This window comes from Rhamphochromis longiceps, linkage group LG7, assembly GCF_057381845.1.
Source record: "Rhamphochromis longiceps isolate RC_006_pf linkage group LG7, R_longiceps_female_GT1.1, whole genome shotgun sequence".
Lineage (NCBI taxonomy): Eukaryota > Metazoa > Chordata > Actinopteri > Cichliformes > Cichlidae > Rhamphochromis > Rhamphochromis longiceps.
The window spans coordinates 43,347,661-43,375,175 of record NC_140563.1 but is presented as its reverse complement, the minus strand read 5'-3'; the positions used below and the strand labels follow the sequence as shown (position 1 = coordinate 43,375,175).

At 41.3% G+C, this 27,515-nt stretch overlaps 1 protein-coding gene and 1 long non-coding RNA gene across 2 annotated transcripts in view; one reads left to right on the top strand and one right to left on the bottom strand.

Moving 5' to 3' along the window:
- Positions 1-27,515, bottom strand: part of mmp17a (matrix metallopeptidase 17a) — a 125,593-nt gene that overhangs the window by 51,640 nt on the left and 46,438 nt on the right. The window lies entirely within an intron of this gene.
- LOC146665944 (uncharacterized) lies at positions 15,360-25,432 on the top strand. Its single transcript, XR_014912700.1, has 3 exons — positions 15,360-15,929; positions 23,702-25,148; positions 25,260-25,432. It is a non-coding gene; the product is annotated as an uncharacterized LOC146665944 (long non-coding RNA).

The following is a 27,515-nucleotide window of genomic DNA, read 5'->3' as shown; positions in this document are numbered from 1 at the left end:
TAATCTTAGTATTCCAAAATCACTGCCTCAACGTGATGCACTTAGGTTCATAATTTTGCCTGTAGACTGCCACGGTTAAAGGTAAATCAAAAATAATAACACCAAAGTACTGTTAGGATTGTCTGTCACTGTTTAGGACTTAGAGCCACTTTCATTCATGGTTTTTCATTTCCAGAGGCTCAAAAATAACTGGACTGACAAACAACGTTAAACATTAGGACTGTTTTCAAGCAGTATTAACTTTGACAGCATTTTTTATTTTATTTTAGTGTTTGGCTAAAATTTCATGTAGTTTTAATTATTACTTAGACGTCTAAATTCTTTTTGTTTTAGCTGACTACATAAGATTATAGTAGACTGAACCTAAGGTTGATGTTTTGGCACGTTTTCATGAGAAACAGGAAAGTCGCACTCTTTCCCCGCAGCCAGAGCTAATGTGTGCCTCTAACCTTACTGCACAAGGATATTACTTGATATTGGATCACTTCCAAACTTGTCCTGCCTTTCTAAACAACTTAATTACTTTGCATTGGCTCGTGTAGCTGCAAAATATTTTATTTAGTGTCAATACATTTCAGCACAGTTTTTGTCCTCGTGCAGGAGTTTTTATTTATTTATTATCTTTTGTTAGCTTAGTATTTTTTTCAGAAATAAAATGGTTGTTGATGAAAACTATGACACAGATTTTAGGTCAATAAAATTAACTCTGTTTTTAATGCTCGGATGATCCTTTGCAGTCAAACTCATGAACCCATGGCATCACCGAAAGTCCCGATACATTTGGCCTCTTGTAGACGTTTTTTGGCAACGTCTAATCTAATCTTGCTCTTGAGTGTAACCTGTCATTTGCACCATGTTGTTAAACCTCATTCACAGCATCTCTTTTATTGTGCTCTTTGGTAAGCCCACCTCCTGAAGTTTTTTTGTTGACTTGTTAAGATGTTGTGAATGGTTTTTCTGTGGCCTTTCAAGCCTTTTAGTGTTGCTGAGCTGGTCACTGTCATTCCTTCTTTTTAAGATTTGTTCACCCCTAACATTTTGGCTGTCTCTTTGACAGGTTTGGTTTTTCAGCTTAAAAGCCTCCTTCACTGGCATCTGCACAATTCTCATGTTGGGAATTCATGTGAAAAGATACCAAATGCCATTTCAGCACTTGAAATCAACAGATCTTACATCAGCTTAATTTCTCATGGAATAACAAGAGAAAAAAACAGCGATGCCGTGTGTAAGAGGAGCTGCAATTCCCAATACCTTTGTGCAACACTTTGAAAGAAAAGAAAAGACATGTATCATTATGTAAAAACCTATGGACTTGACTGTAAATCTGGTAGTCACTTTTTACAGTGTAAATTGTTACAAACTTTATTAAAACTAATTAAAAACTTACACGTTCATGAGCTAAAGCCACGCTTCTAACTCACGTCAAAGCCTCCAAGAGACTGCAATAAAGGCCATTTAAGTGTTTTGTATCTTACACCCAGCAAAAGACTGAAAACAAAAAGAAATGTGTGCATGTCAGCAATGTAGTGCTATAGTCCTTTTTTCCTTTCAAATTTAGGACTCAAAGTACCTTGGATTGCAAGATTAAAGTCTGGTTGCAAGATAAAAATGAAAGGTCACAAGATGATTATCACCACAGAGTAAGAAATAAAAAAACGAATTCTCTGGTCATTGTGAAATACTGGATTGTTTGACCTTTGCTGGCTTCAAAAAGTATTAAAATAGCACAATGTGAGATGGGAACTATACTACATATTGCGCATGCTGTCACAGGGCGCTGTGAGGAGATGTTCGTTTGCTTTATAGTGGAAGGTCTAAAACTGTTAATCACTGTTGCATTACACATAATGCCACTTCTCACCCATGTAAACATCCCACAAAATGCAAAGCAGCAAGTAAGTCACTGGGGTGTATAACACCACTCTGCAGTATTTGACATGGCTCCAAAGCACTCTACTGTAGTTTTACTGAATCCACACTTGTTTATATTATACAGCGATGTCACTTTTGTGCCGCTGTAATTGAATCATTTAGGCATTCACACATTTCTGTGCTTCTCAGGCTCTCTTAGAGACAAATTATCATTAAGTACTAAAGTAAATATTAAATCCTCTGAGCTTATGTTTGTTCTCTTTCACACCTCCTTATCTTTGCAATAAAATTGGTTTGCTCTGTTCTGAACCCTGGTTACGGTAATCCTATCAGGAGTAAAAAAGAAACACAATGTAAATGTAAAAGTCATTTCTTGTTCAGTATCATGTGTCCCTCTATTGCTTTGCTCTATTTTTATACTTCTATATCTTTTTTTCCCCCGATTTTCACTTTTATTCTTTGCCTGTTTGGGCAATGCTTCGTATAGAGTGGCATGTTCTGAGGAAAATAAGAAGGATTTTCCCCACAGACACAAAACTATAGAAAGTGGACACTGAGACAAAAAGACAGAGGCATTCTGTATTTATCTCAGATAAATTCCCCCATCCTCCTGTAACAGATTAAAGTCATTCCAACACCATAGAATACGTCCTGTCAAATGGGAAGAATCCACTTCTTGATTCCACTAAAGGTCAATATCCATCCCCTTAGCCTCTATATAAAGCTCAGGCTGCTTCATCCTTCTGCTTCTGAGCTGCTCCATCTGACAAAACCTCCCTGTTTTCCCCTGATGAACAGCTTATTGACAAGAAATGAGTCATCGGGAGACGCTTAACCCCACAACCTCACTGTCTCTCAACGCTCAGTGAAGTAGCGGGGGCCACTTTAGAGTTTACATTTTTCTTTAATGCCTCGGGGACACAGGAAGACTTTTATTTTCCTCTCCGCTAAAAGATTCTATGAAGCGCTTGAAGAAAATGCTTAACTGTAAAGTTTTAGTAGAAAACTGCAGTCTTCTTACGTTTAGATAGCTTTACTAAACTAAGGTAGTTCAGAAATCCATCTTAGCACTAAAGAGTCCTTAGTTCCCAGCAAATCATCACACTTCTCAATCCTTTCAGCATCTAGTATGTTACCTACTACTGCCACATTGTCCTTCTTTTGTAAATCCTTTTGTGATTTTATACAGTATTAGGTCATTTCTGTCACGGTTTGCGGGGCAAGCCGTGTGGAGTTATGAATGAAGGACCCAAGATGAAGGCACTGACTTAGATGTGAGTGATCTTTATTTATGATAACAGAAATATAAACAAAAAACGAAGGTGGCAAAAATAGAACTAAGAAAGAGCCTAAACTGGAAAAACTAAGAACCAAACTAACAAACCTGAAGGAGATGGAGAGCAAGCAAACACCGGGTATGATAAGCAGGGAGAAACGTACGGAGGAAACACAGACTGACTGAACCGCAGGGCCAAAACCTAACAACTAGCAAATCTTAACAGAATACATAACCAGAATAAACAAGAACATAGGATAATATTAATAAATACAAAACCCTGAGTCAACAGACTTCAGACGATTTCTGACCACCACGCCACCATAGATAGACTGTACATAAAAGATGGTCGAGGCCAACGGTTAACCTTTTTTCCTGTTTCTTTTCTTTTTTTTAGTTTAAGGTCAGTTCTTCAAGGTCAGCATTTTGACTGTACAAAAGTCATGGTGTTTTTAAACAGTGATGCACCGCTAGGTTAATCTGATTAGGAGACCGAGGACACGGCCCCCTAATTTACAAGATAAAGATCTGGGCCCTGTTTCAGGAAGCCGGTTTAGTGGAAAAACTGAGTAAGTATACCCTGAGTTAACGAAAACTCTGGGTTTTCGGTTTCACAAAGCGAGTTCAGCTGCAGCCTGAGTGAGTCACTATGACGACACACTCCGTGAAGCTAACCTGCCCCCTAGCAGGTTTACTACAACTAACCCTGACTGTCTCCGCCCCTTTGTCGGAAACCTGACAGTAGGAAGTGTCGGACATGGCGTGCCACTTCCTTGAAGAGCCAGTAGATCGTGAAGCCCAAATTCTCCGCAGAGCTCTCCGCCGGGAGAGAGTGATCAGAGCGCGTTTGGACATTTTATCATTTCCTGATGATTTTCTGTGCGAACGTTACCGTTTCTCAGCACAATCTATAAGTTATTTGGATAACATCCTCAGGCCATATATTACGCATGTGACACATCGCGGACATGCTCTCAGTTCATTGCATATTATTTGTATTGCACTTCGGTTTCTTGCAAACGGGAGCTTTCTGTATAATATTGGTGACGCTGAGCACGTTTCCAAGGCTACCGTCTGTCGGGCAGTCAGGAATGCTACAGTTGCACTGAAACGTCTCCTGTACTCGTCTGTGGTGTTCCCCGGTCACAGACCCACAAGATTTATCAAAGAGGGATGCCACAAAATTGCAGGTATCAGGATGACCAAAACTTAATGTATGATGTGGTGATACTTGGACTACTACTTAAATTGCACATTTATTTTCAGGGTTCCCAGGCGTGATTGGCTGTACAGATGGCACTCACATTCCAATCATTGCTCCTTCAGTAAATGAAGGAGACTATGTGAACAGGAAGTCTTTCCACAGCATTAATGTACAGGTACATAGTTCCCTGTAGCATGTCAAACTAACAAATTATTTCATTATAGTAATGGATGCTAATTTGTGTTCTCTGCACTGTGAAGATCATATGTGATGCTGCCAACATTATCACAAATGTGGAAGCCAAGTGGCCAGGCTCTGTCCATGACTCACAAATATTCCGTGAATGTACACTGAGCACAAAATTTGGACATGGTGAGTTGAGAATACTTTAAAATATATAAAGACCAATTGCTTCAGGGACATTTGAACTGAAGTGTACCCTTCTGTCTTAGGAGAGTTCACTGGCTACTTGCTTGGTGATAGGGGGTATCCATGTTTACCCTATTTGCTTACCCCTTACCCTGACCCTGAACCGGGCCCACAGCAGCGATATAATCTGGCTAATTGCAGGACAAGAGCCAGAATTGAAATGACTATCGGAATGCTTAAGGCCCGGTTCCAGTGCCTGCAAAGACTCAGGGTCACCCCAGAAAGGGCATGTGACATTATTGTGGCATGTGTGATTCTTCACAACATTGCCACAATTAGAGGAGAACACTGTCCTTCTGAACCAAACATCAGCAGTGATCCAAACCATGAACATCCTGACCCTCCCACGGACATACAAGATGGAAGCGCAGTCAGAGACACCATATGTCACAATCATTTCCTTTGACCCATCACCTCAACATGTTGAAAGAAGAATAAACAGATTTTTTGTTCAACTGGCTTTATTGGTCGCCTGTATTTCCTGTACACAAAGTATTAAAAGATGTAAACCTCATAAAGTGTCTCTGTTGCTTCCTCCTCTGTAACAGCTGTCAATGTTTCTTCATTATTTTCCTGTAGTAAAGAAATAAACAACATTGCTGTTCTACTGTAAACTCATATAATCTGTGGAGTATTACTCACAACTGCATGTTGGTCTGGCTCAACAGGAGGCTGCACCAGATGCAGTACACCACCACCATCAACTGATAGAATATGAGGTTTATACAGGTCACTTATAACTTACAAGGGACCAAATGGCAATTAACAAACATACCAAGCACCTTACACTTCATTGTCATTATGCTCTCAAAGACAACCAAGGCTGAGGGAAGGCAAAATCAGTCGGAAAATAACTTCACTACAAAATAATTCATTATGGTAAAGAGTTTATCAAATGAATGTGTCGCACTGCAAAGGTGACTGTGAAGAAAGGATGTATGCACATCATGTATTATTTTGAATTTACCCCTTATGTAGGCACTTGTGTCTTGCGGGGTTATTGACTCAGAGGATGTCCCCGCAGAGATGCCTTCAGCCACAGGGCGCCCACTGTTTTGGCTGAGGGCCAACTGCTCAGCCTCTGTGAGTGGTGGTGGTGGAGGACCCCCACCTGTTTTTCGGGCCTCCGCTTTTTTTCTGTTGGCTATAACGGGCCACATTTGAGCATACAGAGTAAGCAAATATGTACTTGTAATGTGCTCAGATAATTTCAATAAGTGCTTACAGAAAGAAAATTAATGTAGCCTCTAACTGCAATTGATTTACATGGGACAAACAGACCAAGCACTATGGCTCATAATACAATTACACCTTACCTGTTTGGACTATATTTTTATATTTCATTTTTACTTGCTGCCAGGCACGTTTGGGGCCTGTTGGGTTGCACCTGCGCTCACATCACATCACAAAATAAAATGTATAAAATAACAAATAAAATAACATATGATAAAATAACGTGTTAAATGGGTGGAAATCCCTAGATCAATGTTTATATTAACACTCATGCATTGACTCTGTCGGCTATGTTTTGCCATGCATGCTCCCTTTCTTTTGCAGCTGTGGCTGTGTTACTTTTTTCCGCGGAATTTGCATGTTATCGGCATATGCTGCCATCAGAATTTCGGCCTCAAGCGCTGTGAAATACATTGACCGCGCCTTCTTTCCCTCCGTCTCCATGGTGACTCGCTTAATCTGTGCTCCGCTTATCAGGGCTTTATGTATCCTCGTCCGCGCGCTTCACTTGGGGTTAAAACAACTCCGCGTTGACTGAACTAATTGTTATCAGCCTTTCTGAAACGGAATATTCCGAGTTGGACAGTTCGGGGTTACTCAACCGTGAGTGTCGTTTTTCACTCTGAGTTTTCCAAACCGGCTTCCTGAAACAGGGCCCTGAAGGTGTAAAAAAACAAAACAACCAAACAGACAAACAAACAAGAAAATAAAAAATAAATACCTAAAAAAAACAAAACAAAATGTGCTGGCAATTTTCTGCTAGTACATTATCCATTTTTAAATGTAAATTTATAGGCATTTACACATAAATGGTTAATTGTAAACTTTAATACAAGGTACAAAACCAAACCAAAACAACCAAAAAAAACAGTGCAGTGAGGTAGCTCTGCGGCACACTGGTGTGCTGTCCAGAGCCTGCCTCTCTCCCTGTGACAGCTGGGGTGGGCTGCAGCACCTCTTTACCCTGAGTTGGATAAGCAAAAGAAAATTGATGGATCAATGTTGAAATTCAAAATTTCATATACCAATTTGATAATGGTGATAGTTCAAAGCTGAGCACAAAAAATATGTGGATTACCAAACAAATACCCACAGTTCTGCATATGAAAGGCAGTCGTCAAACATATCTCTTATTACACTAAAAGTCTATAAAGAAAATCCTGCCCCTTTTGTGGCACAACAATCGAAAGCTTTAAGCCAAGCACATTTCTCTAAACCATTTCTTTCAACGACGCCCCGGCAGTGTATGCCATAGCAACGGTGATGCTATCACTCTCCAAAGCAGTTGAGGCAGCTTTCCGTTTTATTTCTCAGGTTTATACTGAAATCATTTACTTAAAGCATTACATTTGGATGATATAACTGCCAGGCAATGACAGCATGTGTGTTAGACTAAGGAGCTCAAAAAAATCCACAACTAGTGGCAGACACTTTGAGCAAACAGTATTTCCTTTAGAAATGAAATATTTAGTCCTTGTGCAAACAGAGGAGGTGAAAGAAGCAGGATATAATAAATAGAAGCAGAGAGATATTGCAGGTGAGGTAGAAGGATAGTTGCACAGCCTTAGAAACACATTTGATAGCAAACAAAAACATTGCTGCTAGATTGCCTGGTAGCAAAAAGTGAGAATTAACTCTGTAGCTGCCGTCATAGGCAACTCTCGCATTTAAGTTCATTTTATTAGATATGTAAGGTTGAAACAATTAGTAGTTGAAATATTAAGAAATAAATCAATAGTAATTCATGTTTTGTTCATTGGATTTATATGTTTAAATGTGTTATTTTTACTAATTGTGCAATTAGATAGGAACCTTTTCTATAGTTCCGTCTGTTGTTGCTAAGAGGGTATTTTTGGCTGGCACACTCAGCAAGCTAATTGAGACGAGCCACGAGGTTTGCACGTCCACAGTAAGATAGTAAATAGTAAGATAAATAAAAGAGTGCCTTTTTTGGACCTCCCCACGATGTAAGGATTAAAGTTTTATTCCCTTTGAGTGAGGCCAATGAGTTCTGACGGCATTGTATCGGCTGTGGTTGGACATCATTACAAGTTAAGGCATGTCGAAGAATCCTCCTGTCCGAAATAAATGTCAGTTAAAACACAAGGAACAAGTTGAGCTTTATTACGACTCGAGGGGAGTAACAGTCAGAACTCAGCCTGCTTCGTGCTGGAGGAGAGAGAAGGAGAAAGAGGTCTGCCGCAGCGGAGCCGAGCGGGAGCGGAGCTGAGCCGAGCGGGAGCGGAGCTGAGCCGAGCCGAGCCGACAGCGCGCCGGGTCACGTGATTAAGCTCGCGTCTCTCTCAAGCATCAAAGACGCTCAAACACACACACAGACATCTCATAAAGCAACCAGAGTCCAGCGGTGCAGCTTGGTTAAGCTACAAAGAAGTAACACGTTTATACAAGTTAAATGTGGAGAGTAGATTTCTTTAGCTCATCTTAAAGGGACTCTGTCAAGCAATGAAAGTGGAAGTGTGGTGGTTTGGAGTAAAAGTTTAAGCTCATGTTATTGTTGTTTATGCTAAGTAACTGTAATTAAGGTACGTTTAAGTTGATTATAAGGGTTTGCTTATTTTAAGACTGCATTAGATATTTAAAGGTCACATTATAGTATTTTGTTTGACATTGAAGGTTATTTTCTGTTTTACTACAAGTGAAGAGCAATTTACTATTTTGGTTTAAGAGTTTGTGACATATGTTTAAGTTGACTCTTTAAAGTAAAGCAATTTAAGGTCCTAGGTGCTTCATAAGGTGACTATTCACGTATTTAAGTTGACCTAGGTGACTTGAGTGTAGTACAATACCTTTGACTGTCTGTGACATGGAGCAAGAAGGCTGTGACACTGAAGCTGTGGAGCAGCAAGAAGCTTTTGAAGAGCAAGAAAGTTTGCCAGAACCATGCACAAGTAAAGCTACTAAAGAAGGAAGTTTGAGGAAAAGTCAAAGAGTTAAGAAGTTCACTGAAAGGGGCCAAGCACTACATGATGAAAAGGTGAACAAGCTTCAAGCTCGCTTCAAAGTCAGTTATGAAATGTGGAAAGTTGTTGCAAAACAAGGCAAAAAGGCACTTGAAGGACCTGTTAGTGCAAAACTTAAAGAGCTTATCGGCCGAGTTGAACATACCTCGGCAGAAGTGAAACAAGTTTATGATGAACTGCGCAATCATGAAACTCCTGATGCAGACACTCGCCGCAGAGTGGACACCTGTGATGCGGTTTCTCAAAAGATGATAAAGCTAGCTCAAGAAAAATTAGCAGCAGAAGAAGACGAAGAACTTTCTGAGAGATTGGTTCACTGGAGTGATATAGGATCAGCATTCAATTCTGCCGCCTCTCAAAGATCCAAAGGTTCGAATAGCAGGCAATCAAGAAGCTCAAGTAAGTTGTCTGTAAAGAGGCAAGAAGCAGCTGCAGAGCTTGCGGCTACTGAAGCAACTCTGAAGATTATGGAGGAATTGGAAAGTGAAAGAAAGGCACTTGAAATCCTTGAAGCAGAGAATGCTGAGAAACAGAAGGCCTTAGAGCAAAAGCGAAGAGAGCTTGAAAGGCTAGAAACAGTAAAGAGAATGAATGCGGCTAAAGCACGTTTGAAAGTGTACAATGACGAAGGAAGCTCAGATGAAGAAATATCAGACCTTCTGCACGAAAGGAGCAAACGGAGAAATGTCACAGCTAAACCGATGAATCAGTTTGCACATTCGCAACTTAATGCAAATGCAGAGCCGTTTGATATGCGACAAGCCAACTTAAGGTCACAACCAAGAGAAAGCAAACAGGAAGATAGTACCACAACATTGGCCCAAGCTCTAGCTGAGTCCATTCACATAAGTCGCCTACCAGTACCAGAACCTACAGTCTTCAACGGAGATCCTCTCAAGTACAAGGATTGGAAAATGTCGTTTCAAATGCTGATAGACAGAAAGAACATCCCAGTGAATGAAAAGATTTACTATCTTCACAAGTATGTTGGAGGACCGGCGAGAAAGGCTGTTGAGAGTTATTTTCTGTTGGGAACAGAGCGTGCTTATTACTCAGCATGGAACATTTTGGAGGAAAGATATGGAAGTTCATTTGTAATCACCAAAGCTTTCAGAGATAAGTTGACATCATGGCCAAGGATTGGGAACAAGGATAGCGTTGAACTTCGAGAATTTTCAGATTTTCTCAGAGGATGTGAAGCGGCCATGCTTCAGGTTAAAGGTCTTGAAGTTTTGAATGACTGCAATGAGAATCAGAGAATGCTAAGCAAGCTACCTGATTGGTTGTCAGCAAGATGGAATCGAAAGGTCATTGAAATTGAAGAACAAGATGGTTCTTTTCCAACATTTAGCCACTTTGTTGACTTCATTGCGAGAGAAGCCAAGATTGCATGCAATCCAGTAACATCGCTTCATGCACTCAAAGCAGGTGACTCAGAGAAAATGAAATCTTTCAAGACAAGAAGTGTTGGAGCAAAGGTGCTAGTGAGTGCTGCAGAAGAGACGTCCAACACAAAAAAATGTGTGTTTTGTGAAAACTCAAATCATAGCATTCACACATGTAGGAAGTTTATGGACAAGGTCTTGAGTGAAAGAGTCAAATTTGTGCAAACTAAGGGACTGTGCTTTGGATGTCTAGGCTTTGGACACCAATCAAAGAAATGTGAAAGGAGAAAGATGTGTGACACATGTAAAGGGAAACACCCGACATGTTTGCATGAGGAACGAGACAAAACCTCAAAGAAAAGGAAAGAAAAGGAAAGTGACAAGGAACCACAAATGAAAGAGATGGAAGGCAATAAAGAGAGTAGAGAAACCAAACCCAAGGAAGCACCAAGTGAAGCAATATCAAACCGTGTGATTCAAAGTGACAGAAGTAATCTCACATCTACAATCATTCCAGTTTGGTTATCCACAACAAGCAATCCTGAACATGAGATTCTTCTCTATGCTCTTCTTGATAGCCAAAGTGACACGACATTCGTCTTGAAGGAAAAGGCAGATGCTCTGGATGCAGAGAAGGAATGTGTGCAGTTAAAGCTCTCGACAATGTCTTCTAAAGACACTTTAGTACCAAGTCAAAGGCTGTCTGGGTTACAGGTCAGAGGTTTCTCTTCTTCAAGGAGAATTCCTCTTCCTGTGACATACACAAGAGAGTTTATTCCTGCGAATTTGAGTCATATTCCCACACAAAGGACAGCAAGAGCGTGGCCACACTTAGAGCACCTGGCTGAAGAAATCGCTCCACTGATTGAATGTGACGTAGGCCTGCTCATTGGTTACAATTGTTCACAAGTGTTGGTACCCAGAGAAGTTGTGGCGGGAAAAGATAATGAACCTTTTGCCCAAAGAACAGACCTTGGCTGGACAATAGTTGGAGGAGCTAATCCATGTGTTGACTATGGGGATGCCATAGGATGTAGCCACAAGATCATTGTCAAGGAAGTGACACCCAATCAGTCAGCTGAGCAGTTGGTCAAAGAAGTGCAATACGTCTGTCGCACACAAGTCAAAGAGGTGGTCACATCTGCAGATGTAATTAAAGTGCTCGAGTCCGACTTCAATGAAAGAAAGGTGGAAGATTCACACTTCTCACAAGAAGATTTAAGGTTCATCTCCATAATGGAAGAAGGAGTGAAGATGAAAGCAGATGGACACTGTGAGTTACCTTTGCCATTTAAGGAAGACAGACCAAGTCTGGCAAACAACCGGAGCTGTGCAGAACACAGACTCAAAAATTTGAAGAGAAGATTTGAGAAGGACAAGCAATACCACAAAGACTACACAGAGTTCATGAGAGAGACTATAGAGCGTGGTGATGCAGAAAGAGTTCCCTCTGTAGACCTGGACAAAGGCCCTGCCTGGTACATTCCACACCATGGAGTGTATCATCCTCAAAAGCCTGGCAAAATAAGAGTGGTGTTTGATTGTTCAGCAAAGTACGGAGGGGTGTCCTTGAACGACTACCTGCTTACAGGGCCAGAGTTAACCAACTCTCTAGTGGGGGTCCTGTGCCGATTTCGGAAAGGTCCAGTTGCAGTGATGTGCGACATTGAGCGCATGTTTCATCAATTCAGAGTCAGAGAAGAAGATCAAAATTACTTTCGCTTCTTGTGGTGGGACAATGGAGACTTCAACTCTACTCCATCTGTCTATCGCATGCGCGTACACTTGTTTGGAGCTGCTTCTTCCCCTGCCTGTGCGAACTTTGGTCTCAAGTATATTGCTGCACAAGGTCAAGGCAAGTTCAGTGAAGCTACCATAAGATTCATTGAGCGAAATTTTTATGTGGACGATGGTCTTATCAGTTTCCACTCAGAAGAAGAGGCAATTCGTTTGGTGAAGGAAGCAAAGGAACTTTGCAGCACAGGAGGCTTGCGACTTCACAAGTTTGTTTCAAACAGTAAGCAAGTGCTTAATTCGCTACCGGAAGAAGATTGTGCAGAAACAGTAAGAAAGGACTTGTCACTGGGCGAGCAACAAATTGAAAGAGCCCTAGGTGTCAAATGGTGCATCGACTCGGATTATTTCCAGTTTCGAGTAGTTGTGAACGAGCAGCCACTTTCCAGAAGAGGAGTGTTGTCCACAGTAGCCTCTATTTATGATCCACTTGGCTTTGTGGCACCTTTTGTTCTACTTGGGAAGCAGATACTACAGCAAATGTGTCGAGAGAAAGCAGATTGGGACGAACCACTCACAAGCGATCTGAAGTCACGGTGGGAGTCCTGGTTGTTGGATCTAAAAAATCTAGCAGATGTCAAAATTGACAGATGTTACGTGCCAAAAGATTTTCAAACAGTTCAGAAGTACGAGCTTCACCATTTCTCAGACGCAAGTGTTTCAGGGTATGGTGTTTGTACGTACCTGAGAGCTGTCAGTGAAGCAGGACAAGTCCACTGCGCTCTTGTCTTTGCCAAGTCTAGAGTAGCACCCACGAAGGTTACTACGGTGCCACGATTGGAGCTGTCTGCAGCAGTTGTAGCAGTGCGGATTAGTGACATGCTCAAAGCAGAGTTGGAGCTAGAAGATGCTCAAGAATTCTTCTGGACAGATTCTCAAGTTGTCTTGGGATATATCAACAACGATGCGAGACGTTTCCATGTTTTCGTTGCAAATCGCATTCAGCGTATTAAGGAAAGCACTCAACCGATGCAATGGAAGTTTGTGGTATCAGATCTCAATCCAGCAGATCATGCCTCGCGCGGACTGAAGGCCAAAGACCTCATTACCTCCAACTGGTTTAGTGGTCCAAGTTTTCTTTGGCAAGAGAAACTTCCCCACGAAGAAGTCACGGTGGGGAAACTTGATGCAGAGGATCCAGAAGTACGCAAAGTTGTTGTACTCCATACAACTACAGAAACAAATTCTTTGGCAGAACGTTTTCTGAAATTCTCCAGTTGGTCAAGGTTGGTCAAAGCTATGGCAAGACTTCTCAGATTTGTGAAAGAGTTTAAGGGCTTGGAAAGGAGAAGCAATAAAGCCACTAACCTTGAAGAAAGGAAAGAAGCCGAGCTTAAAGTCATATCCATTGTACAAAGATCAATCTTCTGCAAGGAAATCAAGGCACTTCAAACGCGAAAGGATCTACCCAAGGACAGAACAAATAGAAATGCAAAGATCAATGACATAGTGATCGTACAAGATGACCAAGCATCAAGAAACGACTGGAAGTTGGCCAAAGTTGTTGCCATACACCCGAGTGAAGATGGATGTATACGCAAAGTACAACTGTTAATGAGTGACTCATTGTTAGATGACCATGGAAAGAGACTGAGTAAACCAGTTCTACTTGACAGACCTATACACAAGACTGTGACACTATTAGAAGCAGATTAGTTTACATTTCATAAGTTCATAGGTGGAAATCACAAGTGATTTGGTGGGAGTGTAGCTGCCGTCATAGGCAACTCTCGCATTTAAGTTCATTTTATTAGATATGTAAGGTTGAAACAATTAGTAGTTGAAATATTAAGAAATAAATCAATAGTAATTCATGTTTTGTTCATTGGATTTATATGTTTAAATGTGTTATTTTTACTAATTGTGCAATTAGATAGGAACCTTTTCTATAGTTCCGTCTGTTGTTGCTAAGAGGGTATTTTTGGCTGGCACACTCAGCAAGCTAATTGAGACGAGCCACGAGGTTTGCACGTCCACAGTAAGATAGTAAATAGTAAGATAAATAAAAGAGTGCCTTTTTTGGACCTCCCCACGATGTAAGGATTAAAGTTTTATTCCCTTTGAGTGAGGCCAATGAGTTCTGACGGCATTGTATCGGCTGTGGTTGGACATCATTACAAGTTAAGGCATGTCGAAGAATCCTCCTGTCCGAAATAAATGTCAGTTAAAACACAAGGAACAAGTTGAGCTTTATTACGACTCGAGGGGAGTAACAAACTCGAACCTTGACATCATCCGTTTCCTGTGATGCATTTTGCTCATCTGTTTTCTCAGTTCTCACAAACAGGACTTCCTTGGAGAGCCAGATATATTTGGCACAGAACGAGGAACTAGACCAGCGCTAAGGAGCCAGACCACATCATTTTAAACCCAAAGGGGCTCCATCTGTTGATCACTGGCTCGACCTTCTTACAAGCCAAAGTTGATGAACTCTTTGTGTGGTGTAAATATAAACGCTTGTTCACTGGTCCTCACTCACTGTAAGTAGAAAGTTGCTCATATTCCCATAAATGATCATATTATCACTCTCAGGTTAAAAAAAAAATTGGCTCAATGAAGAATTGTTTTGGAAAGAATTTAATTTTTAAGCAAAAGTTAAGCAACTTCAATTAGTGGCAAACTGAGGCATTTAGCATGATTTATTATCTTAAGGAGATTTCTTCACTTTCCATGTGAAATTTAATATGCACATGCTTTATTTTGAAAGGACTGGAGCTGAAAAAGACACATTGCCTGAACCCACACATTAGACGCAACAGAGGCCAAGGACGAAGGAATAATTACTAACAAGGTCAAGCATGTTTTAGAACACTGACGAACCAAAGCACCACATGGCAACCTGCCCGTGGAAACAAAACAGGGTATTTAAATGAGCAGCTGTAAACATTTTTATCATTTTTGATTAATAAATTCAAATGAATGAATATTTAAAAAATATTTGGAGCTCTGTAGTGATAATTATTTCCAATCTGTGCATAAAAAAGATTTATAAAAAAGTTAAAAATGCTAGTAAAAGCAGAAAATCAGAGCTAACTGGAAGTTGTTCGCATATTATAATACTGTGTATTGTTCTATGTTGTAAACAATGCACAGTCATTTTGTGAGTTTAACAGGTGGTTAGTTTTCTATGGCTACAGAACAGGGACATTTAGAGATGCTCACTGTTACAGGAAAAATGATTCTATGTTTCTTTACCTTCTTTTAAATGTGCAAGCATGCCCTTTTGTCTATGGTTAGATTAGTTTAGAATTATCTTTTTAGACTTTCTCAGCAAAGACATACTGTTTTGGGACATATTGTTTTAGATTGTTTTATCTCTCACAGCTCTCTGCTGACGAGACTAGCGCCACATATGGAGTTGTTTATTTTATCTGTTTTGTATTTTCTTATCCTGTTCTCACTGTCTTTCCTATAAAAAGTGCCCAGCCTCTGTACACGTTGTGAGTTGTTCTGAACAGCTTACCCGTGTGCACGTTAAAGCATAAAAAGTGATCTTGTCTCATTGTGTCTTTATTTCTCCTGGGTCTTTTACAGAGTTTTCCCCCAACATTTCTTGGTCCTTCGACAGCCGGAGCGCCTCCATCGTGTCCCATCTCCGTGACCAGTCCACGTTGTTCGTCTGTCGACAGCTCACACACCAGGTGTGTGATAAAAGTCCAAGAGCGTTTAAATTCGGGTCTTGGCCAACGTCTTAGAAAGCGACCCACGGTGGTGGGACCCGATCGAGGTGGACCAGACCCGGCGACACTGACCAGGTAGATACAGACACACTGACACAATCTTGCGTAAAAGCGCATTTTGAATTCAGGGAATTTAAAATAGCGGAAGTAGCTCGTCGACTGGTAGCTCTGGGAGCTCGTCGACTGGTAGCTTTGGAGCTCTGGGTAGCTCCCCCAGCTGGGTCTAGACTGGGTCTAGGGAGTAAGTAGCTCTGGGAGCTCCCCTTATCATAAGGGTTCTGGTCGCGCGCGCGTCGAAGCTGTGAATGTGTGTATTGTTTTAATTAACGGAGCAAGCTGAATTTTCACGGTCCAATAAGAGACTGAGCTGCTCCTCCTGTGTTTTTCTTTTACTGCTATTCACTGACGTGCTGGTGAGTTGAGAGAACGGTCGAGTTCCGTCTCGTAAAGTTCACACCGCTTTTGGAAATAGTCCAAAAGTAGAAGGGCGTGTGAGCAACCACTCTCGTCTCTAATACCAGCGAAGGTGATAGCAGCTGTATTGTGTATATATTACTTAAACAAAAATAAGTAAATACATAAATAAGATGGGTAATCAAGCAAGTGAAATTAAAACTCATTCCTGCTGACGAGCAGTGGTGAGAAAAGAAAAGTCCAGACGCCGGACAAAAACAGTGTCTGTAAACTGAGAGATTTAAGAAAACAAAATATAAACAGTCAGAAGACCAGGGCCCTGTTTCAGGAAGCCGGTTTAGTGGAAAAACTGAGTAAGTATACCCTGAGTTAACGAAAACTCTGGGTTTTCGGTTTCACAAAGCGAGTTCAGCTGCAGCCTGAGTGAGTCACTATGACGACACACTCCGTGAAGCTAACCTGCCCCCTAGCAGGTTTACTACAACTAACCCTGACTGTCTCCGCCCCTTTGTCGGAAACCTGACAGTAGGAAGTGTCGGACATGGCGTGCCACTTCCTTGAAGAGCCAGTAGATCGTGAAGCCCAAATTCTCCGCAGAGCTCTCCGCCGGGAGAGAGTGATTAGAGCGCGTTTGGACATTTTATCATTTCCTGATGATTTTCTGTGCGAACGTTACCGTTTCTCAGCACAATCTCTAAGTTATTTGGATAACATCCTCAGGCCATATATTACGCATGTGACACATCGCGGACATGCTCTCAGTTCATTACATATTATTTGTATTGCACTTCGGTTTTTTGCAAACGGGAGCTTTCTGTATAATATTGGTGACGCTGAGCACGTTTCCAAGGCTACCGTCTGTCGGGCAGTCAGGAATGTTACAGTTGCACTGAAACGTCTCCTGTACTCGTCTGTGGTGTTCCCCGGTCATAGACCCACAAGATTTATCAAAGAGGGATGCCACAAAATTGCAGGTATCAGGATGACCAAAACTTAATGTATGATGTGGTGATACTTGGACTACTACTTAAATTGCACATTTATTTTCAGGGTTCCCAGGCGTGATTGGCTGTACAGATGGCACTCACATTCCAATCATTGCTCCTTCAGTAAATGAAGGAGACTATGTGAACAGGAAGTCTTTCCACAGCATTAATGTGCAGGTACATAGTTCCCTGTAGCATGTCAAACTAACAAATTATTTCATTATAGTAATGGATGCTAATTTGTGTTCTCTGCACTGTGAAGATCATATGTGATGCTGCCAACATTATCACAAATGTGGAAGCCAAGTGGCCAGGCTCTGTCCATGACTCACAAATATTCCGTGAATGTACACTGAGCACAAAATTTGGACATGGTGAGTTGAGAATACTTTAAAATATATAAAGACCAATTGCTTCAGGGACATTTGAACTGAAGTGTATCCTTCTGTCTTAGGAGAGTTCACTGGCTACTTGCTTGGTGATAGGGGGTATCCATGTTTACCCTATTTGCTTACCCCTTACCCTGACCCTGAACCGGGCCCACAGCAGCGATATAATCTGGCTAATTGCAGGACAAGAGCCAGAATTGAAATGACTATCGGAATGCTTAAGGCCCGGTTCCAGTGCCTGCAAAGACTCAGGGTCACCCCAGAAAGGGCATGTGACATTATTGTGGCATGTGTGATTCTTCACAACATTGCCACAATTAGAGGAGAACACTGTCCTTCTGAACCAGACATCAGCAGTGATCCAAACCATGAACATCCTGACCCTCCCACGGACATACAAGATGGAAGCGCAGTCAGAGACACCATATGTCACAATCATTTCCTTTGACCCATCACCTCAACATGTTGAAAGAAGAATAAACAGATTTTTTGTTCAACTGGCTTTATTGGTCGCCTGTATTTCCTGTACACAAAGTATTAAAAGATGTAAACCTCATAAAGTGTCTCTGTTGCTTCCTCCTCTGTAACAGCTGTCAATGTTTCTTCATTATTTTCCTGTAGTAAAGAAATAAACAACATTGCTGTTCTACTGTAAACTCATATAATCTGTGGAGTATTACTCACAACTGCATGTTGGTCTGGCTCAACAGGAGGCTGCACCAGATGCAGTACACCATCACCATCAACTGATAGAATATGAGGTTTATACAGGTCACTTATAACTTACAAGGGACCAAATGGCAATTAACAAACATACCAAGCACCTTACACTTCATTGTCATTATGCTCTCAAAGACAACCAAGACTGAGGGAAGGCAAAATCAGTCGGAAAATAACTTCACTACAAAATAATTCATTATGGTAAAGAGTTTATCAAATGAATGTGTCGCACTGCAAAGGTGACTGTGAAGAAAGGATGTATGCACATCATGTATTATTTTGAATTTACCCCTTATGTAGGCACTTGTGTCTTGCGGGGTTATTGACTCAGAGGATGTCCCCGCAGAGATGCCTTCAGCCACAGGGCGCCCACTGTTTTGGCTGAGGGCCAACTGCTCAGCCTCTGTGAGTGGTGGTGGTGGAGGACCCCCACCTGTTTTTCGGGCCTCCGCTTTTTTTCTGTTGGCTATAACGGGCCACATTTGAGCATACAGAGTAAGCAAATATGTACTTGTAATGTGCTCAGATAATTTCAATAAGTGCTTACAGAAAGAAAATTAATGTAGCCTCTAACTGCAATTAATTTACATGGGACAAACAGACCAAGCACTATGGCTCATAATACAATTACACCTTACCTGTTTGGACTATATTTTTATATTTCATTTTTACTTGCTGCCAGGCACGTTTGGGGCCTGTTGGGTTGCACCTGCGCTCACATCACATCACAAAATAAAATGTATAAAATAACAAATAAAATAACATATGATAAAATAACGTGTTAAATGGGTGGAAATCCCTAGATCAATGTTTATATTAACACTCATGCATTGACTCTGTCGGCTATGTTTTGCCATGCATGCTCCCTTTCTTTTGCAGCTGTGGCTGTGTTACTTTTTTCCGCGGAATTTGCATGTTATCGGCATATGCTGCCATCAGAATTTCGGCCTCAAGCGCTGTGAAATACATTGACCGCGCCTTCTTTCCCTCCGTCTCCATGGTGACTCGCTTAATCTGTGCTCCGCTTATCAGGGCTTTATGTATCCTCGTCCGCGCGCTTCACTTGGGGTTAAAGCAACTCCGCGTTGACTGAACTAATTGTTATCAGCCTTTCTGAAACGGAATATTCCGAGTTGGACAGTTCGGGGTTACTCAACCGTGAGTGTCGTTTTTCACTCTGAGTTTTCCAAACCGGCTTCCTGAAACAGGGCCCAGAACTCAACTGCCAGTTTAGTAAAACCAGAAGACGAGACACTGTGCAGTTCCCACAATCCTTTTAGTAAACCATCACTCACTCCTGCAGCCGCATCTGCAGCAGCACCCATATCAGGAAGAACATAATAATCCCTTATTAAGTGAAAACTAGAGATCACAGTAGTTTTGTAGTAGTTTAAAAGGGTTGAAAACAGACCCCACTGAGTAGATATAAATATAAAAAGTACGAAATAAAGATGAAGGGAAAATTACAGTAGAAATTATCTTTAGAGTATTTGAAATTAATAATAGCAAGGATAACAACCTGTAAAGTGATATTAACAATGAAACACAGTTGGCATGATGACCATGCCCAGCATGTATAAAATGAATATAAAGCAAATAAGTCACACGAAAATATTTTAATAACATAAATAAGGTATATTAAGGCTGTGTCATTGTTCAGCCAAGGACAGTGTGTGAAAAGGTAACTGTCTCCACCCTGGGAAAAGGATGATTCTGCAGGTCATCTGAAGCCCTTGATGGATACAAAATAAAATATAAATAATACATTATAATAGAACTGCCTGGTCCGCCATGCAACAGAGAGAACAAATGTGACCACAGATTGGATGAATTCTAAATTATCTGTTTGCTGAATAAGATGATCCTAACTAACAAATTGGCTCAGGAGTAGTATAGTGGTACACACTGATAAAATATTATAATATGCTATTGCTGTTATATAAGACAAAGAGGATAATATTAACAATGACATAATATTAATATGAAGAGGCACCTTAATCGGTTATGATGTGAGGTGGATAATTGTTAAGCAGTAGTCTGCATCAAGCTTAAGGTTTGCTGAAACTCAGTGTAATGACATGTGAGATGAAGACAATACAGAGAATAACTAAACTAATGAAGTGCATAGAGGCACTTGACCAGCTTGAAACTTATCATTCTAGAATGACACATTGCTGAGATATAGAGCACACCTATAATAACAACCAATAAACAAAACCCTGTAGACAACAGCTACAACTACAGGATTGAGAAGCTGAATTAAATATGTAGACACTGCTAAGCTGATGAGCATGTTCCACATTTTCTTTTCTTTTTATTTATTTGTTTCTTTTAGAGCAGAAGCTGCTGTAACACACCCAAAGAAAGACTCTAGGTCTGACCAACCGTTTCAGTCATGGGCAAAAAGATGTCAGTCAATAAAATTCTAAAAGATAATTTATTGACAAAAAATAAATCAAGAGATAAAAGATAAAACAGTCCAGTGTCCCACTTAAGAATTGTATAAAAACACACAGTCCCAAGGCCAGAGCCAGCTATGCCACACAGCCAAGTTGCACTCCACATGTTGCCTTTAACAGGGTTAGAAGTTGTCCTTGGAGACCCACCACCCTGCAAGCATATAGTCAGTGGTCACTCAAGCCTCTGCAACTCTGCTGCCTTTAGGCTGTGGCATATAATAGGCCCTGGCCTGCACAGAGAGACAAAACGACACACTTAATATAAAATTCATAGGGCAAAACCCATCCATCCCAATCATATCTGATTTCATCACATTACATACCTGCACAGAGAGACAAAACGACACAGCAGTGTTTGTAGTGTGGGCTATAAGAAGACCAGTGTATCAGTGCAATCAAGTACACCTGCCTCTAATTAGTCCAACCCCATTCCAGCCATTGGCTCACCAAAAATGTGACAACCACAAAACCACTCCCAACCCAGTGCAACTTCACACAATAATATGGAGCTGAATTAACACAGGCACATTAGTCTACCATGTTACAAGCTGCATGCTATTACAAGCCAACATATGCAGACTTCTGCCTTGTTCGGGTGGCAGCATTTTTCTTTTTTCTTTTGTGTCCTGACACGTTTATGTTTTTTGTTTTTGTTTGATTATTTTGTTGGTTTTGGAAACGAATTTAAACGAACTTGTGACAATACTTGAGAATCACAGTGACACATAGTGATTAGGCATATGATTGAAAAATGCCTAGGTTTAGAGCTGTGAGCTATGAGCTGTGAGCAATGCAAAGTTAAATATATATATATTTGTATAAATGGGAAACAACCCTAACTTGAAAGTTTGAAATGTGTGAGATCCATGAATTGTTTGAAGAACTAGAAATTATCTAAAAATGCCTTAAGTGAAAATGTAGAGTTGCATCTATTCTCCCAAACCAAAAAAAAAAAAAAAAAGGAGAAGAAGCATTCTGTAACTTAGAAATAAGGCTGACGTGTTGACAACAGACTAAAACACTAATTCGCAGGTGGCTATCAGGAACAGAGAGGCGAGCAAAGTCACAAACACCAAGGCTGCAGACAGCCACGCAGAAACAGCAGATAACATAGAGACAACGCCTGCTAGAACCGTGGAGAGGAAGGTCACTTCACACGAGATTGTAGGAGTAGGCCACAGAGAAATAATGCAAAACAGTTTTGAGGCAGCCACTTAAACTGACAGTTTTCAAAGGACAAATTAGTTGTAAAGTCAGCTTCAGGCCACACAACTGTACAACAATTAACTGCCCCTTTAGAACTAGTACATACAGCAAGTGGCCGCAGGTGCTTTATTAAATGCATATGACCCGTCGTGTCCAGTAAATTTGCTAGGTAGAGACGCTCTGACAAAACTTAAGATAGCAGTCATGCCATTCTTTTCTGGTATTACACCTGAGTGCATGCTAAATGACACCCGCCACATCCACTTTCCAGAAACCGACCGAGTATCACAACATTCTGAGATTTAAACAAACTCCAGGCCCAGATCCACCTTATGATCAGCAAGTGTGGAAGCTAGGAGAACAGCATTTGACCTTACAGCACAGGCCGAAATTGTGTAGGTTACGCAGTAACCACAGATAGTAAAATAATAGAAGCAAAACCACTTTCTTCTTCATATTCTGCACAGAGCGCTGAGCTGTCAGCTGTGATTTGCGCATGTGAAATACACAAAGATAAACAAATAACCATTTATATAGACAGCCAGTATGTTTTCTCTGCTGTGCATCATTTTGCAAAAAATCTGGAAAACCAGAGGAATGATTACACCAACCGGAAAACCAGTTCAGCATGCCAACCTCTTACAACGCCTCTTTCATTGCTACAGGCAATAACTTTGCTGACAGAGCAGCAAAACAGGCGGCACAAAAGACAAACATCACATTGATGGCAGTAAACACACATCAGATTCCACTGGATGTGTTGAAAAATGAACATAAAGCAGCAAGCACAGCAGAGCAGGCAAAATGGCTAAAACACGGTGCAGTTCTGACAAACGACTTAATGATGTGTTATGGCAAGCCAGTGCTGCCAAAATCTCTCCACAAGATGGCGGCATTAGTGACTCATGGCTATACGCATTTGTCATTGGGGGGAATGACCTGTATTGTCAACTCTCATTTCTACACTGTAAATTTTGAAACTTCAGCAAAACAATTTGTCAGAACGTGCATGACGTGTCAAAAATATAATGCTCAGGGAAATCTGCGACCAAAAAGAGGCCGTTTTCCCACTCCACCTTATCCTTTTCACACAATTCATATGGATTTTATTGAACTAAGCGAATGTCAAGGGTCAAAATACGCCCTAGTGGTTATAGACGTGTTCTCAAAATGGCCGGAAATCTATCCAGTGAAAAAGGCAGATGCAATTTCAGTAGCAAAGTGCCTGTGCAATCACTTCATACCCACATATGGCATCCCAGCTTTGATACGATCAGACAACGGCACTCATTTTGTAAATGATGTCATCACTAAGGTCTCTGAAGCACTCGGTTTCAGCATAAAACACCACTGTGCTTATCACCCTCAGAGCGCAGGCCTTGTAGAGAGAACTAACGGCACTATAAAACAAAGGCTCAGGAAATGCATGGCAGAAACAGGAAGGCCGTGGCCTGAATGTTTGGGTTTAGTGAAAATGTGGATGCGCTTAACGCAAGGCTCCCATAAACTAACTCCATTTGAAATCATTCATGGCAGGCCGTTCCCACTGCCGATCACCAGTCAACCAATAGACAAAGCAATCAGAGAAAACACATTAGCAGAATGGATGTCTAAGCTATTGGAAAACAAAGAGATCATTGTACATAATCAACAACCTGATGATGTTTCTCCAGTGTCTTGCAGACTAAAGCCCGGTGACTGGGTTCTGATCAAGGTGCTCCAAAGGAAAAACTGGAGCACACCCAGGTGGGAGGGGCCATACCAAGTCCTCCTCACTACACCGACCGCTTGCAAAATTGCGGAACGACCATCCTGGATCCATCAGAGTCACTGCAGGCGAGTAAGTGAAGCCATCTAAACACAGCTGACAGCAGGCTTGCCCACTTGTTGTGATCTCGCCCGGTGGAGGGGTCAGCTTTCCTGGCCGGGGGGTCTACTCGCGACAGGAGGGTGTGTCCCGTCGTCATGAGGTGGTGGCTCTTAATAACTGCAGTGGCCCTGACCATGGCCGGGCTCCTCATCTTTGCTTCCGTGAGGGACAACAAGTCACGCAATATGAAGAAAAGGCAGACACTGTATGACAAAGGACAGTACACCAAGTTTCCCCATGGCTACGCCACTAACTTTTGGTGGCAGTTTATGAACACTACAGCTCACTGGAATAATAAAACTGACTGCTATGCATGTACCCATATGCCCCTATCCTCGCAGACGTCTGGCCTGTGGCCGTACAGCATACCTGAAGATCGCAGTTGGTGTCTGTTGGGCCTGGCAACACATCCAGGCTACGGTACTCTTTGGTCCAAGGCCAACTACAGCATCCCAGCAAAAGCAACCTGGAGGTCATCATCACCCACAAATGTGAACTGTTCCGGACAGACCTACCTACTGACCTGGCCCCAAGTCTCAGACCCACTGCCTGATGTAATTCTACTGAACAAGCTGAACGCAGCGCAACTGCCAGTATGTGTGATGAACAATGGATCGCGGGCAGTGGGGGAGCTGCCTACTCACCTATCTACCGGATGCCACTACAAACAAAGACTCAGTACCAGACAGGATGTGCACGGACGGCACCAAGCAGTAAAGGAACCAGAGTTTCGCATCTGAGGAGGAGTGAAATTCTTACAGAGCTTGATCCCCGGCATTGGAGCTGCCGAGGTGCGGGATCATGTGGAGATCAACCGATATGCTCTGCTACGACGCATCAACTTTGACAAAGACCCTGGGACCGGCTTTAGCAGGAGAACAGAAGGCCATCAGAACGATGGTGCTGCAGAACAGACTGACTCTAGACCTGCTAACAGCATCACAAGGAGGAGTTTGTAAGCGGAGACATTTATGAAGCTTTGCAGAATTTGACCATTCTGCAGAAATATGTCACTGACCACACATCTGGAGCAGCTACACCGCCATGTCTAAGAGTAATGATTTCAAAGATGATAACAACTACAATGACTGCTTATGTTGCCGTGCCTCAAGAAGAACAGCATCCCGTTGCAATTCTGTTAGAGGAGAACTTGTAATAACTGCTAATGAATGACGTGGTGATTAAAAATGACTTGTCAAGTGATCATGCACTGATTAACACATTAGTAGTTTATGCAGGTACAATATAAGGTTTTCATCCTTTTATTTGTTGTAGTTTTCATTTTAAATATAAGGTTTTCATCCTTTTATTTGTTGTAGTTTTCATTTTAAATATAAGGTTTTCATCCTTTTAAACATAAGGTTTTCATCCTTTTATTTTTTGTAGTTTAGTTTTATTATTTTTTCTTGTTTATTCCACTTGTTATTTCATTTACTATGATTTTCATTTACTATGATTTTCTTTGTTCTTTTTATTATTTTATTTTGTTTTATTCTTTAGACCAAATGATTTCCATTTCTGCTATGCTGACATTTTGAAAATTAAAAAAATGCTTAAGATACTTAATAAATAACCTTCACAGACAATTGTTGTATACATTTAAAATAAGTTAAAACAGGAGGGAATGTTACAGGAAAAATGATTCTATGTTTCTTTACCTTCTTTTAAATGTGCAAGCATGCCCTTTTGTCTATGGTTAGATTACCGTAATTGTCGGGCTATAAGCCGCTACTTTTTGCACAAGCTTTGAACCCTGCGGCTTTTAGTCAGGTGCGGCTTTTCTATGGATTTTCCATGATTTTTGTCATATCGTAAGACGATTTGTTTTGTTTGTTCCGCTGTTGTACGGCACTACGTTGCCTGGCGGAAGGATCGGGGTTCAAGAGTGGTATGTTAGTCACATGTCCGTCCGCCAGGCAACGTAGTGCCGTACGAAGTAGCGCGAAAAACAAACTTCAAAGTAGCGCTACGCATTCAGCGGGAGGCGTGGATGACGAGCGGCGATAAACTTGCGAAAAGCAAGTTATGCCCAACTCCACCGGTGGATTCTGACAGCGTGGAAAAGTGCGAAAACATCCACGATCACCAACGGATTTTGAAGGGCTGGACTGCTGCATGATGGAGAGGAGGACACCGCCACGGCCCTTCTGAGGGTGTTCGACTCTGACACTGACAACGAGGATTTGTTTGGTTTTGAAAGTGACAACGAAGGAGAGAAGCGGAGAGTGGATGACGAAGCCATCCTGAGCCTGTTCGTTTCCGACATTGGAGAAGAGGACTTTGGTGGTTTTAGAGCGCAGGAAGAAGAGAAAGATGGTGAATGACTGACTTTTCTTCTTGTTAAAGCCGTGTCACTGCACCTGAGCCTAAAAGGTAGTCCGAATCTATTTTCCTGGTGTGCTGTAGGTTACTGTTATGTACTACATGTGCAAATATGTACCCATAACTTGTTTTTCAAAATATTAATAAAAGGGGTGTGTCTCCAAACAGCCATCTCTTTCCTGACAATTCCCTTTGTGCATATTCTCTTACATATGATAAGTCAACATTGAAACACCTGCGGCTTTTAGTCAGGTGCGGCTAATGTATGTACAAAACAGGATTTTCCCCTGATTTTAGCTTGTGCGGCTAATATTCAGGTGCGCTTTGTAGTCCGGGAAATACGGTAGTTTAGAATTATCTTTTTAGACTTTCTCAGCAAAGACATACTGTTTTGGGACATATTGTTTTAGATTGTTTTATCTCTCACAGCTCTCTGCTGACGAGACTAGCGCCACATATGGAGTTGTTTATTTTATCTGTTTTGTATTTTCTTATCCTGTTCTCACTGTCTTTCCTATAAAAAGTGCCCAGCCTCTGTACACGTTGTGAGTTGTTCTGAACAGCTTACCCGTGTGCACGTTAAAGCATAAAAAGTGATCTTGTCTCATTGTGTCTTTATTTCTCCTGGGTCTTTTACAGAGTTTTCCCCCAACACTCACAATACCACATTAGTCCACATTTCAAACAAAGATGGGAAGCTGAGCTCTGGCTAGCATTAGAAAATTCAATGAATTTCAATTTAATTCAGTTTTGTTTAAATAGCACCAATTGCCAGTCAGTCGCCTCAAAGCGCTTGATTTCGTAAGACTTCTAGGAAAGACCTTCCAATATTAGAAAAAACCCTAAAAATGAGTCGACTCCCTATGAGCACACACTTGGTGACAGTGGGGAAGAAAAACTTCTTTTTAACAGGAAGAAACCTCTTAGTTAAGAGTGTTCTTATGATTTCCGTATGTTCTTCTAATGATGTTTTTTGATTGTGTGTTTGAGTTTGTACCTTTTTTGTAGACTGTATTTTTGGGTCCTTGTGTTTTATTAATCCTGCCCTCCTGTCTTCTCTGTGTCAAGAGTGCGTTTCTGTTCCTGTGTTCTTTTACTTCCAGTTTTATTTTGTTAGTCTTTCAACTTTAGTTCTTCTTCCCCTGCCTCGTTCTCAATAATTATCCCCAGCTGTGTTTCCTCCTGTTACCCATCCTCTCGTTATCTTGTGTTTGTATAAAATGGCTGTATCCCAATTCAGGGTCTGCAGCCTTAAAGTACGCAGCCTCAACGATCCTCAAGGGCCGCGTACTTAA